Consider the following 24,090-nt stretch of genomic DNA (forward strand, 5'->3'; position numbering starts at 1 on the left):
TGTACGGGTGTAGCTTACTAGATTACTACTCACGAATTAGTCAGCCTTCTTTCTTTTTGTTTTATTCAATGGACTGATTTTAATTTTCTTCTCTTATATAGAAATATCTTTCCTTTTTTGGATTTTTTGATTTACATTTAAAATGTTATTTCCTTTCTAGGTTTCCCATCCATAAACCCCCTATTCTAAACTCCTCCCCCTTCTTCTATTAGAGTGTAACCCCTCTTCAACCACTCACCCATTCCTAACTCCCAGCCCTGACATTCCCCTACACTGGGAGGTTCAGCCTTGGCAGGAACAAGAGCTTCTCCTCCTAATGGTGCCCAAGAAGGCCATTCTTGGTTACATAGGCAGCTAGAATCATAGGTCTGTCCATGTGTAGTCTTTGGGTAGTCGTTTAGTCCTTGGGAATTCTGCTTGGTTGGTATTGCTGTTCTCAGGGGTTACAAATCACTTCAGTTCCATCAATCCTTTTTCTAACTTCTCCAGTGGAGACCCTGTTCTCAGTTCAATGGTTTGCTGCTATCATTCAACTCTGTACTTTTCATACTCTGGCTGGGACTCGCTGGAGATAGATTGTGCTTCTGTCAGCATGTACTTCTTGGCATCAGCAATATTGCCTGGGTTTGGTGGCAGTATGTTTATAGGCTGGATCCCCAGATGGAGCAGCTATTCCTTCAGTCTCTGCTCCAAATTTTGTCTCTATATTTCCTCCTATGAATATTTTTGTTCCCACTTTTAAGAAGGACTGAAGCATCTGCACTTTGGTCATCCTTTTTGAGCTTCATGTGGTTTCTGGATTGTATATTGGGATAATTCGAGCTTTGGGGCTAATATTCAATTACAACTGATTGCATATATTGTGTTTTTCTGTGACAGGCTTACCTAACTCAGTATGTTTTCTACTTCAATCCATTTGCCATTGGATTTCATGAAGTCATTGTTTTTGATAGCTGAATAGTACTCTATTGTGTAGATGCACCACATTTTGTGTATCCATTTCCCTGTTGAGGGACATCTGGATTCTTTCCAGCTTCTGGCTATTATAAATAAGGCTGCTATGAACATAGGGAAGCATGTGTCGTTGTTTTATATTGGAACATCATTTGGGTATATGCCAAGAAGTGGTATAGCTGGGCCCTTAGGTAGTACTACATTCAATTTTCTGAGGAACCACCAGACTGATTTGCAGAGTGGTGGTATCAGCTTACAATTCCACCAACAGTGGAGGAGTGGTCTTCTTTCTCTACAACCTTGCCAACATCTGCTGTCACCTTAGTTTTTGATCATAGGCATTAAGACTGGTGTGAGGTGAAATCTCAGAGTTGTTTTGATTAGCATTTCTCTGATGACTAAGGATGTTGAACATTTCTTTAGGTACTTCTCAGCTACTGGATATTCCTCAGTTGAGAATTCTTTCTTTAGCTCTGTATTCCAGTTTTAATGGGGTTATTTGATTCTCTGAAGTCTAACTTCTTGAGGTCTTTGCATATTTTGGATATTAGCCCTCTATCAGTTGTAGGATTGGTAAAGATGTTTTCCCAATCTGTTCATTGCCATTTTGTCTTAATGACAGTGTCATATGCCTTGCAACATCTTTGCAATTTTATGAAATTCTCATGATTGTATATTCTTGATCTTAGATCACAAGCCACTGGTGTTCTTTTCAGGAAATTTTCTCCACTGTCCATGTATTTGAGGAATTTCCCACTTTTTCTTCTATAAGTTTGAGTATATCTGTTTTGAGGTGGAGGTCCTTGATCTACTTGTTGTTGAGCTTTGTACTGGGTGATAAGAGTGGATTGATTCATATTCTTCTACATGCTGACCTCCAGTTGAATCAGCACCATTGGGTGGAAATGCTACCTTTCTTCACTGGATAGTTTTAGCACCTTTCTCAAAAAATTAAGTGATCATATCTCTGTGGGTTCATATCTGAGTCTTCAATTCTATTGCATTGATGTACATTCCTGTCTCTGTACAAATACCTTACAGTTTTTATCACTATTTTTCTGTAACACAACTTGATGTCAGGAATGGTGATTCCCCTAGAAGTTCTTTTTTGTTGATGATATTTTTTGCTATCCTGCTTTTTTTTTATTCCAAATACATTTGAAAATTGCTCTTTATATCTCTATCATGAATTGAGTTGGAATTTTAGTGGGGATTGCATGAAATCTGTAGATGGCTTTTGACAAAAATTGCCTTTTATACTATATTAATCCTCCCAATCAATGAGCATAAAAGATCTTTCCAACTTCTGAGATATTCTTTAATTTCCTTTTTCAGAGACTTGAAGTTCTTGTCATACAAATCTTTCACATGCTTGGTTAGAGTCATGCCAAGGTATTTTATGTTATTTGGGACTATTGTGAAGGGTGTCATTTCCCTAATTTCTTTCTCAGCCTGTTTATTCTTTGAGTAGAGGAAAGCTACTGATTTGTTTCAGTTAATTTTACACCCAGTAACCTTGCTAAATTTGTTTATCAAACTTAGTAGTTGTCTCAGTAGTTGTAACTTTTGGGGTCCATTAAGTATATGGTCATTTCTTCAGCAAATAACCTCTTTTTGTTGTCTGATTGCTCTGGCTAGAACTTCAAGTACTATATTTAATAAATAGAGAGTGGGTAGCCTTGTCTAGTCCCTGATTTTAGTGAGATTGCTTCAAGTTTTTCTCCATTTAGTTTAATGTTAGCTACTGGTTTGCAGTATATGGCTTTTACTATGTTTATGTATGGGCCTTTAATTCCTGATCTTTCCAAGATATTTAAGATGAAGGGGTGTTGAATTTTGTCAAATGCTCTTTCAGCATCTAATGATGATCATCTTTTATTATAATTATTATTTTAGTTTGTTAATATAGTGGATTACATTGATAGATTTCTATATATTGAACCATCCCTGGGAAAAAACCTGCTTTATCATGATGGATGGTTATTTTGATGTGTTCTTGGATTCATTTTATGAGAATTTAATTGAGTATTCTTGCATTGATATTCATAAGGTAAATTTGTCTGAAGACTTGCTTCTTTTTTGAGGTCTTTGTGTGCTTTAGGTATAAGCATGATTATGGCTTCATAGAAGGAATTTAGTAGTGTTCCTTCTATTTCTACTTTGTGGTATAGTTTGGACAGTATTGGTGTTAGGTCTTCTATGATGATCTAATAGAATTCTCCAGTAATCCAAACTGGTCATGGGCCTTTTTTGTTGGGAGACTTTTAATAACTGCTTCTATTTCTGTAGGAGTTATGGGATTGTTTTGATGGTTTATCTGATCCTGATTTAACTTTGGTACCTGGTATCTGTCTAGAAATTTGCCCATTTCACCCATATTTTCCAGTTTTGTTGAATGTAAGCTTATGTAGTAGGATCTGATGAAGATTTTTTTCTATAATTTCCCCAAATTTTGTTGTTATTTCTCCATTTTCATTTCTGATTTTGTTAATTTTGATATTATCTCTGTGTCTTCTGGTGAGTCTGGCTAAGGGTTTATCTGTCTTGTTGATTTTCTCCAAGAACCATCTCCTTGTTTTGTTGATTCTTTGTATAATTATTTTGTTTCTACTTGGTTGATTTCAGCCAAGAGTTTGATTATTTCCTGTCTTCTACTCCTCCTGGGTGAATTTGCTTCCTTTTGTTCTAGAGCTTTTAGGTGCACTGTCAAGCTGCTAGTATATGCTCTCTCCATTTTCATTTTGGAGGCACTCAGCTATGAGTTTTCCTCTTCGCAATGCTTTATGTCTCATAAGTTTGGGTATTTTGTGCTTTCATTTTCATTAAATTCTAAAAAGTATTTTATTTCTTTCTTTATTTTTTCTTTGACCATGTTACAAATAAGTAGGCATTTTTCAACTTCTACATGAATGGATTTTCTGTTTTTCTTTCTTATTATTGAAGACCAGCCTTAGTTTATGTTGATCTCATAAAATTCATCGGATTATTTTAAACTTCTTGTATCTTTTGAGGCCTATTTTGTGATCAATTTTGGAAAAGGCACCAAGAGGTACTAAGAAGATCTTATAGCATCCAGAACTACTTGCCCAGTGGTGTCCCCATCCACAATAGGCTGGGTACTTTCACAGAAATCATTAATCAAAACAATGCCCCTCACAAATGCCTACAGACCAAACTAGTGGGGGCAATTTCTTACTTGATATTCTATTTTTCCCAAATGACTAACTTGTGTCAAGTTGATATAAAACTAGCCAGAAGTGTTCTTTTAATAATTCTCCCCACTATATTAGCACTGATCTATTTTCTTAATATAAAACTTGTTCTGGAAATATGACAATTTAAATTAAAGGTGATGTAGACATGTGCAAAGTTATGCATAGAAACTAATTTGGGATTTAAGAGAATAACTTCATAATTGTGTCCCAAAATCAGAAACTTATTTTCCTCAAGACTGCAATCTCTCACATATCTAGCAAATCAAAACTCTACTGAAGTAGCTCTCTGTAGTACTCAAGTGTTTCAGACTGAGGTAAACCTTAGTTGAACTTTAAAGTTTCAAGACCATTCTAACCAGGGATGAAGCTTCTCCCTGAACCAGTCTTCCATAAGCACACCTTCAGGACTGCTGACACACAGGCCCACAGAAGGGTCAAGCCACCATCAGAAACAGCAAAAGAAGCTAACACCAAAGACAATCTGATGGTAAAAGGCAAGCACAGGAACCCAAGCAACAGAAACCAAGACTAATTGACATCACCAGAGTCCATTTCTCCCGCCAAAACAAACACTGGATATCCTAACACATAAGAAAAGCAATATCAAGATTTAAAATCACATACTATCATGATGAAGGAGAACTTGAAGAAGGTCATAAATAACTTCCTTAAGGAAATGCAGGACAACAAAAGCAAACAACTAGAAGCCCTTAAAGAAGAAACACAAAAATGTCTTAAAGAACTACTAAAAAAGACAACCAAGCAGGAAAAGAAAATGAACAAAACCATTCAGGAGTTAAAATTGAAAATAGAAACAAAAAAGAAAGCAAAAAGAGAGACAACCCTGGAGAAAGAAAACGTAGGGAAGAGATCAGGAGACAGAGATGCAACAGAATACAAGAGATACAAAAGATAGTGGACAGAATCTCGGGAGCAGAAGATACCATAGAAAACATTGACACAACTGTCCAAGATAATGTAAAATGGAAAAAGCTACACGCCCAGAATATACAGAAAATCTAGGACCCAATGATAAGATCAAACCTAAGGATAATAGGTATAGAAGAGAGTGAAGACTTCCAACAAAGGCCAGTAAATATCTTCAACAAAAACATAGAAGAAAACTTCCTTAACCTAAAGAAAGAGATGCCCATAAACATAAAAGGAGCCTACAGAACTCTAAATAGATTGGACCAGAAAAGAAATTTATCCAGTCACATAATAGTCAAAACACCAAATGGACAACACAAAGAAAGAACATTAAGAGTAGTAGGGGAAAAATGTCAAGCAACATATAAAGGCAGACCTATCAGAATCACACCAGACTTCTCACAGAGACTATGAAAGACAGAAGATCCTGGACAGATATCCTACAGACCTGAAGAGAACACTAATGCTAGGAAAGAGAATAACATTTGAAATGTAAATAAGAAATACCCCAGTTAATAAAAAGGAAGGAAAAAAAAACTAATGCAACACAGATCACAATGGTAGTTATTTATAATATGAAGATATTATATATATATATATATATATTTCTTTAATTACATTTGAAACATTATTCCACTTCCGGTTTCCTGTCCATAAGCACCCATTCCTTCCCCCTCCTCCATATGGGTATTCCACCTATACATCCCACTTATTGCCCCCCATATTTCCCTGTACTGGGGGTCCAACCTTGGCAGGACCAAGGGCTTCCCCTTCCCCTGGTGCTCCAACAAGGCTATTCTCTGCTACATATGCAGTTGGAGCCCTGGGTCAGTCCATGTATAGTCTTTCTGTAATGGTTTAGTCCCTGGAAGTCCTGGTTGTTTTTATCAGGTTGAACGCTCCTTTAATTCTTTCAATACTTCCTCTAATTCCCCCAAAGGGGTTCCTATTCTCAGTTTGGTGTTTTGCTGCTAGCATTGACCTCTGTATTGGACATGTTCTGGATGTGTCCCTCAGGAGAGATCTGTATCTGGTCCCTTTCAGCATGCATTTTCTAGCTTCATCAGTTCTATCTAGTTTTGTTGGCTGTATATATATGGACCACATGTGGGTCAGACTTTGAATGGCCATGCCTTAAGTTGCTGCTCTGAACTTTGCTTCCATATCCCCTCCTATGGATATTTTCCCCCTATTAAGTAGGATTGGCAGCATCTGCATTTTGGTCATCTTTCTTCTTGATATTCCTGTGGTCTGTGGATAGCATCTTGGGTAATTTAAGCTTTTTGGCTAATATTCACTTACCAATGAGTGCATACCAAGTGTGTTTTTCTGTGATTAAGTTACCCCACTCAGGACGATATTTTCTAGTTCATTCCATTTCCCTATGAATTTCATGAAGTCATTGTTTTTGATAGCTGAATAATACTCCATTGTGTAGATCCATTCCTCTGTTGAAGGGCATCTGGGTTCTTTCTAGCTTCTGGCTATTATAATTAAGTCTGCTATGAAAATAGTGGAACATGTGTCTTTGTTGTATGTTGGATCATCTTTTGGTTTTATGACCAAGAGAGGTGTAACTGTGTCCTTAGGTATTGAAATGTCCAATTTCCTGAGGAAGCTCAAGACAGATTTCCAGAGTGGTTGTACCAGTTTGCAATTCCACCAACAATGGAGGAGTGTTCCTCTTTCTCCACATCCTTGCCAGCATCTGCTCTCACCTGAGATATTATCTTAGCCATTATGACTGGTATGAGGTGAAATCTCAGTGTTGTTTTGATTTGTGTTTCCTGATGACTAAAGATGTTTAACATTTCTTTAGGTGTTTTTTGCCATTCAGTAATCCTCAGCTGAGAATATTTTATTTATCTCTGTACCCCATTTTTCATAGGGTTATTTGGCCCTCTGGAGTCTAACTTCTTGAATTCTCTGTATTTTTTTTTCTGTATTTTTTTAGATATTTGCCCTCTATCAGATGTAGGATTGGTAAAGATCTTTTCCCACTCTGTTGGTTTCCATTTTGTCCTAATGACAGTGTCTTTTGCTTTACAAAAGCTTTGCAGTATTACGAGGTCCCATTTGTTCATTCTTGATCTTAGAGCATGAGCCACTGGTGTTTTTTTTTTTTTTCAAAAACTTTTCCCCAGTACCCATGTATTTGAGACTCTTCCCCACTTGTTCTTCTATTAGTTTGAGTGTATCTGGTTTGATGTCGACGACCTTGATCCACTTGGACCTAAGCTTTTAAATGGTGATACAAATGGATTGATTTGCATTCTTCTACATGCTGACCTCCAGTTGAACCAGGACCATCTGTTGAAAATGCTATCTTTCTTCCACTGGATGGTTTAGCTCCTTTGTCAAAGATCAAGTGATTATAGGTGTGGGGGCTCATTTCTGGGTCTTCAATTCTGTTCCACTGATCGACCTGCCTGTCTTTGTAACAATACCTTACTGTTTTTATGACTCTTACTCTGTAAAACTGCTTGAAGTCATGGAGGGAAATTCCCCCAGAAATTCTTTTATTGTTGAGTATTGTTTTCACTATTCTGTGTTTTTTGTTATGCCACATGAATTTGCGAATTGCTCTTTTTATCTCTATATAGAATTGAGTAGGAATTTTGATAGGGATTGCATTGAATCTGTAGATTCATTTTGGCCAAATGGCCATCTTTACTATTTTAATCCTACCAATCCATGAGCATGGAAGATCTTTCCATCTTCTGAGACCTTCCTCAACTTCTTTCTTCAGAGATTTGAAGTTCTTGTCATACTGCTTAGTCACGTTTTGAGAAATTCTTAATGATTTAAGTATAATATGGTAAATGGTGACTTTAGCAAACAAAATCTTGTTACTGTTTAACTATTATGATAAAATAATTGAGGAAATAGTTTGAAGGAAGAAGAATTTATTTTGGCTGATTCTTTCATCTATTAACTCCACTGCTATGAGTTGGGAGCTAGTTGCCATGAAGGAACATGGCAATAGCATACAGCTAATTTATGGCAGACAGAAAGCAGATGCCTTGAGAGGAAGGGTCTGAGAACAGCACAAACTGCCAAAAATCACATCTCTCTTGTAACCATTCATCCAAACATGGTGCACAGTTTTGCAGGCTGTGAAGTCAGCTGCCTGATAGCAATCCATTCATAGACCAAGCTTCCAGTAAATGCAAGATTTTTAGAAAATTCATGCCCACACTATAGCACTAACTTTGTATACTAAATCTTCCTTTGAGATTACATTCTATAGAAAATACATCATCTCTACAATAAATAAAATTTTTTTCAAAATTGATCAAAAGTTGAGAAGAAAAAAGTTATCTCTGTAGCAAACACATAAATATTAAAGCTATATTGCATACATGACTACATACACATACATACACACATACACACATATATATATATATATATATATATATGTGTGTATATATATATACATACATATATATTAAAATTTTCAACAGAGTATGAACTATAAATATACATATTAAATACATGTTGTTTGGCTACTGATATTGATAAAGAACATTTTCTTAGTGGAATTGCAAAGTACAAAATAGTCTCAATTTTTGTTTATTCACTCATATACTAACATACATATGAATATGTACACGCTCAATATATATATATACATATATATATGTAATGATATTAGTATATAAAATGTTCAACAAACACATAGCTTCTGTATATTTTATGAATTATGCTCATTCCTTATGTACAAATAAATTACATGAATGTATCAAACTGTTGCAAAGAGCAAGTAATATTATTTAGGTTTTTAAGTGAATTAAGAAGTGATGCAATATTTCATTTAATTTCAATGCATTTTAACATACATCCTAGAATGCCTACCCAACCATAAAGAGAAGTAATGTAAAAAATTTGTGAAAATTGACAAATGCATTTCCAGTACATATTGAGTAACATACATGAATGTTTACAATATTTCTTTCACATTTCTTGGGGGACATTTTCTAGAATAAAACCCAAACTGTAATATTATGTGTATAATAATTACAACTTAGAAACTGATATTATGAAATATCAGGAAAATGTTCTAGCAGAACGACCTAAGAAGGTAATTGTTGAATAAGACATGCAATAGACAGATAGGCTGGTAAGTTGTTAGCAAAAATGAAAGAATAAACAAGGAAGGTGGGGAGTAGCACACTGATAGAACTGCATCCAGTGATGCACTTACATTTAAATTATTAATTTAATTTATTCACAGTCCATATGATTTCATGCACTTGTGAAAAACATCATCTTCCTTACCATGTTCATAAAGGCTTGCTTGACTTGCTGATTCCTCTGGATATAAATGAAGGGGTTTAACATGGGCACTACTGAGGTATTTAATATGGCAACTCCCTTGGTCAGTGATGCTCTATCTGCAACTGAAGTTTTAATGTACATAAAAATGCAACTCCCATAAGAGATGACAATCATATGGGAAGAACATCTAGAAAAGGCTTTGACCTGTGACTAGCAGAAGGAATATTCACAATTGTTCTGATGATGTATGTGTAGGACAGAAATATTAACACCAGAGTTAACATTAGGATAAAGACAGCACAGGAAAACCCCATTTTCTCCAGAAACTTTGTATTTGAACATGAAGAAGTGGGTAATAATCAGAGCTATAGTGATCAATGACATATGTCCCACAATAATCAAGCTGTAGAAGTAATATCAGTGTGGAGAAGAGGATTAGGAAAGAAACCAGTCAGCAATGAAGACCAACATTGTGCAGACCTTCTGACTCATGATAGTCAGGTAATGTAGGGGCTTTCAGATGGCAATGTAAGAGTCATAGGACATGGCAGCTAGAAGCTAAAATTCAGTGATGCCAAATAGAATAAAAAAAACAAATACTGAGCTAAGCATTTGTTGAAGGAAAGGTTTTTATCTCCTGAGATAATGGTGCCCAAGAACCTTGGTATACATACAGTTGTGAAGGAAACTTCTAAAACAAAGAAATTCCTGAGGAAGAAATATATGGGGGTCTGGAACTGAGAATCCAGCAAGGTGAGAGTGATGTTGTCATGTTACTTGTGATGCTGAGTATGTAAGTGATGAAAAGAAAGAGAAAAATCAAAACTTGGAGCTTAGGGTCATCTGACAATCCCAGAAGAATAAACTCTTTGGATTCAGTATGGTTTCTCATTCAGAACCCACTTCAAAAAAAAAAAAAACTTTAAACAGAAATATTAACAAAAATACAGGTAACCAATCTGAGGTACAGAGCAATAAATTTCTTACAGTACAGAGCTAGAATTTTCAGAAATAAGCTTCCTCTATATCCATACATGTTGGAACCCACACAATAATAGCAATGGTTCATTAATTCCTCTCATTTTGTAGGGAATAAACTTTATTGAAATCAAACTTTTAAACTAAATTAATTGCCAAATACAACATAAGATAGAGATGGGAGGCATATAAATTAGTACACTCACTATATAGAACAATAAGGCATCTTTCCAGTGCTTACTACGGAACTATTCCAAGATTCAGTGATCTCCTTTCTAAGAATATATACAACAGAATTTATATTCAAATACTAACACTTCTATGTTGTGACATTGTTCTAATAAATTCAATATGGAATACAATGTTTTGACATATTAACAAATAATGTATCAGAAAATATTTTTCTTAGCAAGAGAAATGTCTGAAATTGTAGAATTTCAAGCAAAATATCTATAATTGAAGAACATTATATTGAACAAAGTAAGACAAACACAGAAAGACAAGTCCAAATGTTCATTCATATATGAAAAGTTTGAAATGCTCACCCAAAATTCCAAATTGTTAATAGAATATTTAAAGGGCTTGGACTTTACTGGGCAGAAGTATGAAGGGATGATATTTAGATATGATGAATATTTGCTTTATTTATGGATTAATATCATGTATTTACTCTAACATAAACAATAAATGTGAATTTATGATAAAAACAATTTAAAGAGAACCAAATTGATGTGTCATATACTCTGAAGTGGCAAGACAGGGGTTGTCGATAAAGTTCTGAACCCAGATACTTTATATCTTTTAGAGATACCTCCAAAAATTATCACAAATAGGACAACCTTTGTGTCCTTGTTCCAAAATTCTTACAAATTTTCCTACATATAAATGTTTACTTTAAGAATTACAAAAAATGTGAAAGCTATTTTATTTTTAAAAGGAACTGTTGTCTCCTTAGTCATCTATCAGTGTTTAAAACATCACTTTTCTAATTACTCTATTGACCACTTCAGAAATTTGATATGCCCAAACCATTTTCCCATTTTCTCTCAGTAATCTTTTAATATTTTTCATTTTTCATTTTTATTATCTTCTGTCATTCAACACATGGCAACAGCAGTGTCCCCCTCTCCCTTCCTCCCAGTCACACACACATGCACACACACACCTCCCTTCTTGCTCAGATCCATTGCTCCTCCATTTCCCTTCTGAAAAGAGCAAGCCTCCCATTGATATGAGCTGAACTGGGCATAACATGATATAGTAAGACTAGGCATATACCTTCATATCAAGACTGAACAAAGCAACCCGGTAAGAAGAAACAGGTTCCACAAGCAGGTAAATGAATCGAAGACAAACCTAACGCCATTGTCCAACAAAAACCCCAAGTTAAGAACCATATCATGTATGCAGAGAGTCTGGTGCAGACCCATACAGATTCCATGATGTCTGTTTCAGTGTCTGTGAGCCTCTATTTGCCCTGCTCTGTTGATTCTTTGGGCTATGTTCTCCTTATGTCACTGACTCCTCCTGTGTCCTATAACCATCCCACTTTTCCTGCAGGGTTCACCAAGCTCTGCCTAATGTTTGACCTTGGGTTTTTGTATCTGCTTCTATTAGCTACTGGAGGAAACCTTTCTGAATATGATTGGGCTAGACATCAATACTATGAATATAGCAGAATATAGTTAAAATGATTTTGTTGCCTTTTTATCAGTCTTGTTTGGTTCTACACTATGTCACTGAGCCAAACATCTTCTCATTCTGGAACTTGGACCTCTATACAATGTTGGTCATTGGCTCCCTCTCATAATATGGGCACCAGTCGTTGCTTGGTCATTCCCACCATTGATCCAGTGTATCTTGAAGATGAGGAAGGTTGTGGTTTGTAGATTTTGTAGTAGGGTTGGTGACCCAGACCCATCCCTGGGATCCTAGCCTGGTTACAGAATGTGGCTGCTTCAGGCTCCATATCTTTAATTACCAGAAGTATTAACTAAGGTGAATCTCCTAAGTTTCAGTAAGTTTCTACAGCATTAGGCTTCTCTATTGCCCTCTAAATGACCATAGATTTCCTTGGTCTCTCTCTATATTCTCTTCCCCCTTCTGTCCCTCCCCAACATGATCCTTTCTTTTCCCATCTTCATCCACCTCCAGCCTACTCACTAAAATCTATTATTTCCCCATCCCAAGAAGAGCCATGTGCTCTCCCACCCCAGAACTGTCCTCTTAGTCTAATTTATCTATATCTGAGGATTGCAGTATGACTATCCTATACTTATCAGCTAATATCCACCTAAAAGTGAGTAAATATCAAGGTTGTCTTCAACTCTACATTGGATAGAGTACTTATACAAAATAAATAAATAACTCAAGAAACTAGACATCAATCTCACTAATAAATCAATTAAAGACGGGATATAGACTTGTCATCAGAGACTCTAAAAGCCAGAAGGGCCTGGGCAGATGCCTTACAGTCACTAAGACACCACTGATGTCAGCTCACACAACTCTACCCAGCAAAACTTTCAAAAAACATACATATAGAAACAATATATTCCATGACAAAACCAAATTTAAACAATATCTATTTACAAAACTAGCCCTACAGAAGATACGGAAAGGAAAATTGCAACCCGAGAAGATTAACTGCAACTGACACTGAATGGCCAATCCTTCAGGCACTGCTCGAAACTTTGCCTCCTTATCTCCTCATATGGGTATTTTTGTTTCCCATTTTAAAGAAGGAGTGAAGCATACGAATTTTGGACATCCTTCTTGTATTTCATGTGGTCTGTACATTGCAGGTAACTCGAATATTTGGGCTAATATCCACTTATCGATGACTGCATACCATGTGTGTATTTTTGTGACTGGGTTACCTCACTCAGGATGATATTATATAGTTCCAGCCATTTGTGTATGAGTTTCATGAAGTTATTGTTTTTGATAGCAAAGTAGTACTCCACTGTGTAGCTGTACCAACTTTTCTGTATCCTCTCTTCGGTTGAAGGGCATCTGGTACCTTTCCATGTTCTGGCTATTATATATAAAACTGCTATGAGCATAGTGTCTTTGTTGTATGTTGTAGATTCTTTTGGGTATAAGCCCAGGAGCTAAATAGCTGGGTCCTCAGGTAGTTAAATGTTCAGTTTTCTGAGGAAACTCCAGACTGATTTCCAGAGCGATTTTACCAGTTTGCAATCCAACCAAGAGTGGAGGAGTCTTCCTCTTTCTTCACATCATTGCTGGCATCTGCTCTTGCCTGAGTCATTGTTCTCCCAGTGGTGGGAGGTAGAATCTCAGGGTTGTTTTGATTTGCACTTCCCTGATGACTAAGGAGGTTCAACATTTCTATAGGTGCTTCTCAGCCATTTGATATTCCTCGGCTGTGAGTTCTTAATTTAGCTCTGTGCCCCATTTTAATAGGGTTGTTGGCTTTCTGGAGTCTAACTTCATGAGTTCTTTGTATATTTCGGATATTAGCCCAGTATCAGAGGCAGAATTGGTAAAGATCTTTTCCCAATCTGTTGGGTGCCTTTTTGTCTTAAGGACAGTCTCCTTTGCTTTTTTTTTTTTTTTTTTTTTTTCAGAGCTGGGGACTGAACCCAGGGCCTTGTGCTTGCAAGGCAAGTGCTCTACCACTGCAGTCTCCTTTGCTTTAAAGAAGCTTTGCAGCCTATGAGACCCCATTTGTTCATTCTTGATCTTGGAGCATAAGACATTGGTTTTCTACTCAGGAAATTTCCCCCAGTGCTCAGGTTTTCTTTTCAAGACTCTTCCTCACTTTTTCTTCTGTTATTTTGAGTGTATCTTGTTTGCTATGGAAGTCCTTAGTCCACTTCGACTTAAGGGTGATAACAATGGATCAATTTGCATTCTTCTACTTGCTGACCTCCAGTTGAACCAGCACCATTTGATGAAAATGCTATCCTTTTTTTCCATTGGGTGGTTTTGGATCCTTTTTTAAAATTCAAGTGACCATAGTTGTGTGAGTTCCTTTCTGGCTCTTCAGTTCTGTTCCAATGGGCTATCTCCCTGTCTATGTACCAATATTATACAGTTTCCATGACAATTACTCTGTAATACTGCTTGAGGTCAGGGATGGTGATTCCCCCAAAAATCCTTTTATTGTTTAGGATAGTTTTAGCTATCCTGAGTTTTTATTCAAGAAGAATTGCAAATTGTTCTTTGTAACTATGAAAAATTAGATTGGAATTTTGATGAGGATTGCATGGAATCTGTAGATTACTTTTGGTTAAAATGGACATTTTTAAAATATTAATTCTGCCAATCCATGAGCATGGTAGATCTATCCATCTTCTGAGATCTTCTTCAATTTCTTTCTTCAGAGACGAAGTTCTTATCATACAGATCTTTCTTTGCTTGGTTAAAGTCACACCAATGTATTTTATATTATTTGGGACTATTAAGAAGGGTGTAGTTTCCCTAATTTCTTTCACAGTTTTTTGTGTAGGGGAAGGCTACTGATTTGTTTGAGTTAATTTTATACCCAGCCACTTTGCTGAATTTGTTTTTCAGACTTACTTCTCTGGTGGAACATTTGGGGTCACTTAAGTACACTACCATTTCATCTGCAAATAGTGATAATTTGACATCTTTCTTTCCAACTATATCCCTTTGACCTGCTTTTGTTTTCTGATTGCTCTGGCTATGACTTCAAGAACTGTATTGAATAAATAGGGAGAGAGTGGGCAGCCTTCTCTATTTCCTGATTTAAGTGGGATTCCCTCAAGCTTCTCTACATTTAGCTTGATGTTACCTACTGGTTTGCAGTATATTATTTTTTACTATGTTTAGGTATGGGGCTTGAATTCCTGATATATCCAAGACTGGTATCATGAAGCAGTGTTAAATTTATCAGATGCTTTCACAGCATATAATGAAATGATCATGTGGTTTTTATCTTTGAGTTTGTTTAGATAGTGGATAATATTAGTGGATTTCTATATATTATACCATCCCTGCGTCTCTGGGATGAACCCTACTTGATCATGTTGGATGGTCATTTTGATGTGTTCTTGGATTCAATTTGCAAGAATTTTATTGAGTATTTTTGCATCCATATTCATAAGGGAAATTGGTCTGAAGTTCTCTTTCTTTGTTGGATCTTTGGTGGTTTAGTTATAACTAATTGTGGCTTCATAGAAGGAATTTGGTAGTTTTCCATCTGTTTTGTGTAATAGTTTAGACAGTATTGGTATGAAGCCTTCTATGATGGTCTGATAGAATTCTGCACTAAACCTATCTGGTCCTGGGCTCTTTTTGGTTTGGAGACTTTTAATAACTGATTCTATTTATTTAGGAGTTATGGGGTTGGTTAGATGGTATATTTGTTCCTGATTTAACTTTGGTATCTGGTATCTGGCTAAAAAATTGTTGGACACATTCTTGGGTTCATGAAGTGTAAGCTATTTTCAACTGCTCAAGGGATATACAGGCTGAGAAAAAATTAGGGAAATGACACCTTTCACAATAGTCCCAAATAATATAAAATATCTTGGTGTGACTTTAACAAAGAAAGTGAAAGATCTATATGACAAGAACTTCAAGACTCTGAAGAAAGAAATTGAGGAAGATCTCAGAAGATGAAAATATCTTCCGTGCTCATGGATTGGCAGTACTAATATAGTAAAGTAAAGATGGTCATGTTGCCGAAAGCAATGTACAGATTCAATGCAATTCCCATGAAAATTCCTACACAATTCTTTATACAGATAGAAAAATCAATTTACAAATTCATTTGGAATAACAAAAAATGCTTAATAGCAAAAACTATACCCAAAAATAAAAGAACTTCAGGGGGAATCACCATCCCTGACTTCACGCAGTATTACAGGGCAATAGTCATAAAATGGTATGGTATTGGTACAGAGACAGGCAGATAGATCAATGGAATAGAATTGAAGACCCAGAAATGAACCCACACACCTGTTGTCACTTGATGTTTGAGAAAAGGGTTAAAACCATCCAATGGAACAAAGATATATTCAACAAATCACACTCATTCAACTGGAGGTCAGCATGTAGAATACTGAAAATTGATCCATTTTTTTATCACCGTGTACAAAGCTTAAGTCCAAGTGAATCAAGGACCTCCACATCAAACCACATACACTCAAACTAATAGAAGGAAAATTGGGGAAGTGTCTCAAGCACATGGGCACTTGGGACATTTTCCTGAACAAAACGCCAATAATTTATGATCTAGGATCAAGAATCAACAAATGGGACCACATAAAACTGCAAAGCTCCTGTAAGGCAAAAGACACAATCATTAGGACAAAACAGCAACCAACAGATTGGGAAAAGATCTTTCTTAATCCTACATCTGATAGAGGACTGATATCCAAAACATACAAAGAACTCAAGAAGTTAGACTGCAGAGAGCCCAAGTAACCTTATTAGCAAGTGGGGTAATAGTAAAACCAAACATTCTCAGCTGAGGACTATCAAATGGCTGAAAGGCACCTAAAGAAATGTTCAACATCCTTAGTCAACTGGGAAATGCCAATCAAAACAACCCTGAGATTCTTCCTACACCAGTCAGAATGGCTAAGATAAAATAGTCAGGTGACAGCAGATACTGGCGAGGATGTGGAGAAAGAGGAATATTCCTCCATTGTTGGTGGGATTGCAAACTGGTACAACCACTCTGGAAATCAGTCTGGAGGTGCCTCAGAAAATTGGACATTGTACTACCTCAGGACGCAGCTATACCTCTCCTGGGCATATATCCAAAAGCTGCTCGAATATATATCAAAGACACTTGCTCCACTATGTTCATAGCAGCCTTACTTATAAGGGCTGGAATCTGGATACCCTTCAACAGAGGAATGGATTAAAAAAGAAATGTGGTATATCTACACAATTGAGTACTTCTCAGCTATCAAAAACAATGATTTCATGAAAATCATAGGCAAATGGAATGAAATAGAAAATATCATCCTGAGTGAAGTAACCCAAACACAGAAAAACACACTTGTTACACACTCATTGATATGTGGACATTAGCCCAAAAGCTCAAATTACTCAAGATACAATCCATAGACCACAGGAAGCTCAAGAAGAAGGATGATAAAATGCAGATTCTCCCATTCCCTCTTAAAGCGGAAAACAAAAATACCCATAGGAGGGGATATGAAGGCAAATTTTACAGAAGACACTAAAGTAATGGCCATTCAGATCCTGCCCCACATGTGGCCCACGTATATACAACAACCAAAACTCGATAAGATTGATGAAGCTAAAAAGTGCATGCCGAAAGGGACTTAATTAAGATCTATCCTGAGAGACACATCCAGGGCATGTCAAATACAGAGGTCAATACTAGCACCAAACCATTGAACTAAGAACAGGAACCCCTTTGTGGTATTTACAGGAATGATTGAAAGAGTTGAAGGAGCTTGAAAGCCCATAAGAACAGCAATGCCAACCAACCAGAGCTTCCAGGGACTAAATCACTACCAAAAAACTATACATGGACTGAGCCAGAACTCCAACTGCATATCTAGCAGAGAATAGCCTTGTTGGAGCACCAGTGGAAGAGAAAGCCCTTGGTCCTGCCAAGGTTGGACCCCTAGTGTAGGAAAATGTCAGTGGGGGAAGGATGTGGATGGGCAGAATGCACATATGGGGAAGTGAGAGGGGATGTGGGCTTATGGACAGGAAACTGGGTAAGGGAATAACATTTGAAATGTAAATAAAGAAATATATCTAATTAAAAATAAAGGAATATGAATGAATCTTATGGTTTCAATATTCATAATTGTCAAGTTACTTCAAATGATCATACGTTCTGGGGGCAAATGATACAGGAAGATGCAGATGTCTACACTGACATTACTCACTGAGTAAAGAGATTGACCATAGGACATAATTTCTAAGTGATTTTTATGGACTCTGCATTGAAACTGTATGCTGACAGATCAATACAACATATGATGCTCCCTCTTTAGAAGAGGACAAATCAGAAAGCTATTTTTTCCTTTGTTTTCATTTTGCTGTGTCTCAGCAAGAGGATTTCTATGAAAAGTTCGGGAATGGAAGTTTAATATAACATTGTTCTTTACACAGAAAATGAAGAACTTATATGACATTCATGGTGGTTTTTGAAAACACAATTGTTTATTTTTATTGTATGTATCTGAGTGTTTTGCCTGCATGTGTGTCTGTATTCCATGGGCAAGTACTTCCTACAATGACAAAAGGCGTTGGATGATGGTGAGTCACCATGAGAGTACTGGATAGTTAACCTACATCCTTTGCAAAATCATGTTGTCTTAACTAAGCTACTGGTACACCCTTACATACTCTTTTTCTCTTTTCTCCAGAAAAGTATGACAGACAGGTGCCTATATCCAGTTCACATCCTTAGCCATCTATAACACGAGAGACCTCAACATTTTATATGGAGCAAGAAAATCCAAAAATAAAGTACAAAGAAAGGGATGTATTTCACATGAAATTCCAGAAGAGAAATACTGCAACAAAACAGAAAATTCACCTGTAGATATTTGATTAAATTTCATATTAAAATGGTGTAGGGTGTATCAGAGAAATTACAGAAAGGAGGAAAGAGGGGCAGTAAGGAAGCTGGGATAAAAGTTAATAGAGAACATCAGACCTAAGCCTAGATAATAGCTGGCACACTTGGAAATTACATTCGCTCTTTGATTTATGTTCCAGTAGCATGTTATTTAAACCTAAATCTTATTTCACTGTTTTGAGAATAACACAATCTGAGAAGCATCTGCTTGAAAGCATCCATTACCTGCTGGTTCCTGAGGGTGTAAATGAAAGGGTTTAGCAAAGGGGCCACAGAGGTGTTGAGCACAGCTACATCTTTATTTAAATCCACCCTCTCCTTGGCTGATGTTTTCATGTACATGATCATACAACTCCCATAAGTAATGAAGAAAACAACCATGTGTGAAGAGCAGGTGGAAAAGGCCTTTCTCCATTGTTGAGCTGAAGGGAACTTTAGGATAGTTTTGATGATGAGTATGTAGTTTCCTAATCACTAAGATCAAGGTGATGATAAGTGTCATGACAGCTAAGGCAAATGCCATCAATTCTATGAAATGTGTGTCTGTACAAGACAGCTGCTAGACAGGAGAAGTGTCACACAGGAAGTGGTCTATTGTTTCAGAGGCACAGAAATCCAGAGGAGTCCCAAGAGCAAACGAGGGAAGATGACTAAGAACCCAGTTACCCAGGATCAGAGAACCAGTAGGTGGAACATTTTTTTTTGTTCATGATGACAGGGTACTGTAGTGGTCTGTAGATGGCTACATAGCGATCACAGGACATGGAAGCTAGGAGGTATAACGTGATTAGGGAGAGAAAAAGGAAGAATTGAAGTGCACAAGAATTGGAGGAAATTGTTCTGTCTCCAGTGAGAATGCTCATTAAGTACTGTGGAATACAGGCAGTTGCGAATGCAGTTTCTAAGAAGAAGTTCCGAAGGAAAAAGTACATTGGAGTCTTGAGATTCAGGATCCATCAGGGTGAGGAAGATGATCACTAAGTTCCCCATCATGCTCATGATATAATTCAAAAACAGAAACAGGAAAATTAGAATTTGTAGCTGAGTGTCATCTGTCAGTCCAAACAAAATGAATAATATTTCCGCAGATTGATTCTTCATTTCTCCCTTTTCTCTAGTGAGTCTACATGAGACAAAATACAATATAAAATAATATAAAATAAGAGAAAAGAAAAGGAAAAAACCTAAATAACTATTATCACATGTAACACATTTAGAAAATATTCATTGCTTTATACCCACAGCAAAGCACATTTTCAGTAAATCCCATGCAAAAATATTTTAAAGAGTTTAGATTTTATCTCATCAACATATCTTAGGCCTCATTGGGATGTGTTACAGTTTTTTTATTGTTGTGAAAAAAAAAACACCAAGGCCAGAGGTTGCTTAGGAAGGAAATACTTTCAGGGTTTTGCTTCACATTAGCACTTATTAGTCTGTCAGGGAGAGACTCCAGGATAAGAACTCAGGGAAGGAACTTGGCAGCAGGAAACGAAGCAGAGGCCATGGAGGTGTGCTGTTCATCAGTTGGCTTGTTTATTTGGCTTTTCCTGACTGTTACCAAGACCATTCTTCCTCATTACCTATTAGTCAAGGAAATGAAATAGGTTTCTCCAGTTTCTTGGGAACATTTTCTCTAATGAAGTTCCTTTCTCCCAAATGACCATGACTTGTGTCAATATGACATAAAGGGTAGCCAGACACAGAATCTTATTTAACTCAAAGTTGACTGGGTCCTTTTGACCCATTTACAGGAAGCCTGCCACTTATGTGAAATGGTCTCTTAATTGCATTACTGTCCCCCTGTACCTCTCTTTTCAGTAATCTGTTTAAATAAACTATTCAAATGTGTGGTATTTGAAAATTTCTCACTTATTGTATCACTGAAGTGGCAACTTACTCAAGAGAATTAAGTTCCCAACAGACTGGAGAAACCTATTTCATTTCCTTGACTGATAGTTGACGTGGAAGTTTGTCCTGTGAACAGTCAGGGAAAGCCAAATGAATGAGTCAGCTAGTAAACAGTACTCATCCATGACCTCTGCTTCATTTCCTGCTACCAAGTTTCTTCCCTGAGTTCTTACCCTGTAGTCCCTCCCTGACAGATTAATAACCTCTAATGTGAAGCAAAACCTTGAAAGAATTTTCTTCCCAAGTAACCTTTGGCCTTGGTGGTTTTTGTTCACCACAATAAAAAACTATGACACATACCAATGAAGCCTAAGATATGTTCATGAGATGAAATCTAAACTCATTAAAATATTTTTGCATGGGATTTACTGAAAAAGTGCTTTGCTGTGGGTATTAAGCAATGAATATTTTCCAAATGTGTTATATATGATAATAGCTATTTTGTTTTTTCTTTAATTTTCTCCTATTTTACATTATTTTATATTCTATTTTATTTTATGTAGACTTACTAGAGAAAAAGGAGAAATGAAGAATCAGTCTGTGTAGATATTATTTATTTTGCTTGGACTGACAGAGGACCCTCAGCTACAAATTCTGATTTTCCTGTTTCAGTTTTTAAATTATATCATGAGCATGATGGGGAACTTAGTGATCATCTTCCTCACCCTGATGAATGCTAATCTCACAAGTCCAATGAACTTTTTCCTTCGGAATTTCTCCTTCTTAGAAATTGCATTCACAACTGCCTGTATTCCACAGTTCTTAATGAACATTCTCACTGGAGACAGAACAATTTCCTACAATTCTTGTGCAGCTCAATTCTTCTTTCTTCTCTCCCTAATCACGGTTTTACCTCCTGGCTGTCATGTCCTATGATCTCTATGTATCCATCTGCAGAACACTACACTACCCTGTCATCATGAACAACAAAATGTGCCACCTACTGCTCCTCTGATCCTGGATAACTGGGTTCTTAGTCATGTTCACCACTTTGGGACTCCAACTGGATTTCTGTGCCTCTGAAACAATAGACCACTTCCTGTGTGACACTTCTCCTGTCTAACAGCTGTCTTGTACAGACACACATTTCATAGAATTGATGGCTTTTGCCTAAGCTATCATGACACATAACATCACCTTGATCTTAGTGATTCTTTCCTACACACTCATCATCAAAACTCTCCTGAATTTCCCTTCAGCTCAAAAAGGGAGAAAGGCCTTTTCCACCTGCTCTTCACACATGGTTGTTGTCTCCATTACTTATGGGAGTTATATGATCATGTATATCTTGGGTAATTTGAGCTTTCGGGCTAATGTCCACTTATGAATGAGTGTGTATCAAGTGTGTTTTCTGTGATTTGGTTACCTCACTCAGTATGATATTTTCTATTTCATTCCATTAGCCTATGAGTTTCATAAAGTCATTGTTTTTGATAGTTTGGTAGTACTCAATTATGTAGATACAGCACATGTTTTGAATCAATTCCTCCGTTGAAGGGTCTCTGGGTTCTTTCCAGATTCCAGCTCTTATAAGTAAGGCTGCTATGAACATAGTGGAGCATGTGTCTTTGCTATATATTCAAGCAGCTTTTGGATATGCCCAGGAGAGGTATAGCTGGGTCCTCAGGTAGTACAATGTCCAATTTTCTGATGCACCTCCAGACTGATTTCCAGAATGGTTATACCAGTTTGCAATCCCACCAACAATGGAGGAATATTCCTCTTTCTTCACATCCTCGCCAGTATCTGCTGTCTCCTATTTAATTTTAGCCATTCTGACTGGTGTAGGAAGAATCTCAGGGTTGTTTTGTTTGGCATTTCCCAGTTGACTAAGGATGTTGAACATTCCCTTAGGTTCCTTTCAGCCATTTGATATTCCTCAGCTGAGAATGTTTGGTTTTACTATTACCCTACTTGTTAATAAGGTTATTTGGGCTCTCTGCAGTCTAACTTCTTGAGTCCTTTGCATATTTTGGATATCAGTCCTCTATCAGATGTAGGATTCATAAAGATCTTTTCCCAATCTGTTGGTTGCTGTTTTGTCCTAATGATAGTGTCTTTTGCCTTACAGAAGCATTGCAGTCTTATGTGGTCCCATTTGTCAATTTGTGATCTTAGAGCATAAAATATTGGTGTTTTGTTCAGGAAAATTTCCCAAGTGCCCATGTGCTGGAGACTCTTCCCCACTATTTCATCTATTAGTTTGAGTGTATCTGGTTTGATGTGGAGGTCCTTGATTCACTTGGTTTTAAACTTTGTACATGGTGGTAAAAATGGATTAATTTTCATTCTTCTACATGCTGACCTCCATGAGCACCATTTGTTGAAAATGCTATCTTTCTTCCATTGAATGGTTTTAGCCCCTTTGTCAAAGATCAAGTGACCACAGGTGTGTGGGTTCATTTCTGGGTCTTCAATTCTATTCTACAGATCTACCTGCCTGTTTCTGCACCAATACCATACCGTTTTTATGACTATTGCTCTGTAATACTGCTTGAAGTCAGGGATGGTGATTCCCCCTGAAGTTCTTTTATTGTTGAGTATAGTTTTTTCTATCATGGGTTGTTTTGTTATTCCAAATGAATTTGCAAATTGCTTTTTCTATCTCTATAAAGAATTGAGTAGGAATGTTGATGGGAATTGCATTGAATGTGTACATTGCTTTTGGCAAAATGGCCAGCTTTACTTTACTATATTAATACTGCCAATCCATAAGCTTGGAGGATGTTTTCATCTTCTGACATCTTCCTCAATTTCTTTCTTCAGAGACTTGAAGTTCTTGTCATATAGATCTTTTACTTTATTTGTTAAAGTCACAACAAGGTATTTTATATTATTTGTGACTATTGTGAAAGGTGTCATTTCCCTAATTTTTTCTCAGCCTGTTTATCCTTTGAGTAGTTTTAAACAACTTATACTTCATCAGCACAAGAATGTGTCCCACAATTTTTTAGACAGATACCAGCTACCAAAGTTAAATCGGGAACAAATTAACCATCTAAACAATCCCATATCTCCTAAAGAAATTGAATCAGTTATTAAAAGTCTCCAAACCAAAAAGAGCCCAGAACAAGATAAGTTTAGTGCAGAATTCTATCAGACCTTCATAGAAGACCTCATACTACTACTGTCCAAAATATTACACAAAACAGATGGGAAAGTACCAAATTCCTTCTATGAAGCCACAATTAGTTATAACCAAACCACACAAAAACCCAACAAAGAAAGAGAACTTTAGACCAATTTCCCTTATGA

At 36.6% G+C, this 24,090-nt stretch overlaps 3 pseudogenes; 1 reads left to right on the forward strand and 2 right to left on the reverse strand.

Moving 5' to 3' along the window:
- Positions 1–9,347: 9,347 nt before the first annotated feature.
- On the reverse strand, positions 9,348–10,272 carry LOC116910359 (annotated as a pseudogene).
- Positions 10,273–19,071: 8,799 nt separating this feature from the next.
- On the reverse strand, positions 19,072–20,025 carry LOC116910451 (annotated as a pseudogene).
- A 1,335-nt stretch (positions 20,026–21,360) lies between these two features.
- On the forward strand, positions 21,361–23,736 carry LOC116910521 (annotated as a pseudogene).
- The last annotated feature ends 354 nt before the right edge of the window (positions 23,737–24,090 follow it).

The sequence above is a fragment of the Rattus rattus genome, chromosome 1 (assembly GCF_011064425.1).
Source record: "Rattus rattus isolate New Zealand chromosome 1, Rrattus_CSIRO_v1, whole genome shotgun sequence".
Lineage (NCBI taxonomy): Eukaryota > Metazoa > Chordata > Mammalia > Rodentia > Muridae > Rattus > Rattus rattus.